This window comes from Macadamia integrifolia, chromosome 8 (assembly GCF_013358625.1).
Source record: "Macadamia integrifolia cultivar HAES 741 chromosome 8, SCU_Mint_v3, whole genome shotgun sequence".
NCBI lineage: Eukaryota > Viridiplantae > Streptophyta > Magnoliopsida > Proteales > Proteaceae > Macadamia > Macadamia integrifolia.
In genome coordinates, this window is record NC_056564.1 from 30960265 (window position 1) to 30963177 (window position 2913).

The following is a 2913-nucleotide window of genomic DNA, read 5'->3' on the forward strand; positions in this document are numbered from 1 at the left end:
ATGATGTCACCCACAACGATCCTCTATTTTTTTCTTTTTTATCTCTAGATATTTTAGTAGACCAAAATGTGTAATAGAATATAGTAACCTTTTTTTTTTTAAGTAGATAATCAAGCAATTTAGAGGTTTAAACTTGAGAATGATAGTTGAATAGTGGATGAAACCACAATGTATGTCTTAATCACATGATATTTGTTAATACTTTTTCATTGAAAAATTCTTAATTTTAATTGATATTTTCTTATGCTTGAATGAAAAATATAAAGCCATATATTGGATCATGGATAATATATGTTGATATTTTTTCTTTGATATTAGAAAAAATAATTAACCAAAAATTGTTCCGTAACGAAAATAAATGCATTTGATGTTCTCTTCATTGTTGACTTTTGAATTTTTTCAATCATAATTGTTCTCATTTACCTTCTTGTATGAAAGTCTTTAGCTCAAACAGGTAGAGCACTTAGTAATTTTCTAAGAAATGGTGGTTTGAATCATTCAATTTCTTACTCACTCGAGTCGTAGGATATAGCTTGATTCCTATTTAAAAAAAAAAAAAAAAATGTTATTCAATATGTTTTTTATTTGTTTAGGAAATAGGCCTCTGGATATTAGAATTTGAAATGTTGGTTTTAGGCAGAATACAAAATCCATCATAAGTCTATATGAAGAGTACAATATCCATCAAAATTTATAGGATCTTATTTTGATTTGATGGGAGAGAAAGATAGATAGAGAGAGATGACGAAATATTGAAATATTTGTTAAATATGCGTGACATTGATTTGACGATATATATCAAGAGAAACTTATTATGTGAGTATGTCAGTTTGTCAATATAGCAATATAAATTTATATATATACATTATACTATACTTAGTCTTGCTGATTCAAACCACTCTTATTCTATTGAAGATAGCATTGGAGAAATGTCTTCCACTTCCACTAAGATAGAGGTATTTGAAACAATGATTGAGAAGATTCCTAAAAAGAAATCATCTTCTAATGTGAGGGTAAATCATTCTAAAAAAGAAAGGTTCATCTCACCGAAAACCTTCCTAACCATGAAGATGTCATTCTACCTAACCTTGAACCAAAGAGCCATCTCTTTAAGAATAGACAACAATACGTTAAGGTCAAGATAAGAAGTTGAACAAAATGATACAAAGGTTATCTCACCCTCCACCTCTCCTAACCATGAAGATGAGGCCTCTTAATAAACTTTCTATCGAAGAAGAGGAACACTTCATTCAAGAATAGAAAGGAGAAGCTACAGATCAAGATTGAGAAGCTAAATAAGAGGTTAGATTGGATAAAGAAGAAGAATGAGAATATTGATCAGGTGTTTAATTTAGATACTCTAATCAAAACTCTAATTCTGAGCCGGATTGAAAGAGAATGTTCTTTACTTAAGCCATTATATGTGATAGAACCCAAAATCCCCAAAAATCTACCATTCACGTCAACCTTTCAGATATTGATGTGAAGAATTTGATGGTTTAGTGTCCCATCCTAATTTGTATAAGGATGGTTGCAGAGAATGGGATGAAGTGAGTGGTTATGGACATAAAGAATGAAGTCATCCACAATAATCATTTATTTATTTATTTTTGTCAATGTAGATAATTTAGAAATTTGAGGTTTAAACTTTAGAATGATAATTGAATATTGTATGAATGTATTCAATGGATGAAACAACAATGTATGTCTTAATCACATGATATCTGTTAATATTTTTTCATTGAAAAATTCTTGATTTTAATTGACATTTCCTCATGTTTGGATGAAAAATATAAAGTTATACATTGGATCATGGATAATTTATGTTGATTTTTTTTCTTTGATATGAGAAAAAATAATTAACCAAAAACTGTTTCACAACGAAAATAACTGTATTTAATGTTGTCTTCGTTGTTGACTTTTGAATTTTCTCAATCATAATTGCTCTCATTTGTCTTCTTGTATGAGTTTTTAGCTCAAACACGTAGAACTCTTGGGGATTCACTAAGAAGTGGTGGTTTGAATCCATCAAAACCCATTTGGTATTATTAAGTCCAATTTCTTATTTACTCGGGCCCGAGATATAGCTTGATTCCTATTAAAAAAAAAAAAAAACGAGGAAAACAAAAAAAGAAACAATTTATTTTCTTTGAAAAACCTAATGGTATTCAATATGTTTTCTATTTGCCTAAGGAATAGACCTTTGGACATCAGGATTGCAGAGTATAAGATGAAAGATAGATAACAAGAGGGTGAAATATTAAAATATTAGTTAAAATATGTACATTGATTTGATGATTATATTAAAAAACTAGAAGTTCTATGTGAGTATGTCAGTTGTCAATAATCAAAAAATATTTTTTTTTAAAACCTCTAAAGGCCACATAGCAAGCAATAAATTATCACCAATCCTCTTATATATATATATATATATTATACTGTATTTAGTCGTGTTGATTCAAACCCACCCTTATTCTAAGTGAAGATAGTATGCGAGAAATTTTTTTCCACTTCCACTAAAATGGAGGTATTTAAAATAATGATTGAGAATGTTCCTAAAAAGAAATCATCTTCTATGTGTGAGGGAGAATCACCTCTAAAAAAGAAAGAATCATCTCACCCAAAAGCCTCTCCTAACCATGAAGAAGTCACATCTTGTGTCTATATGCAAAGTCAAGATCTATCAAAATTTATGGGATTTTATTTTGATTTGATGAGAAAAAAGAGTGATAGAGAGGAAATGAAATATTTGTTAAGATGATGTGACATTCAGATGGTAAAAGTTGAATAAGATGATGCAAAGTCATTTCACCCTCCATCCTCTCCTGACAAAACTCTACTCCAACCAAATTGAAAGGGAGAGTTTTTCACTTGTGGTAAAGGATGGTTACGGTGAAACACCTGCAATAATCA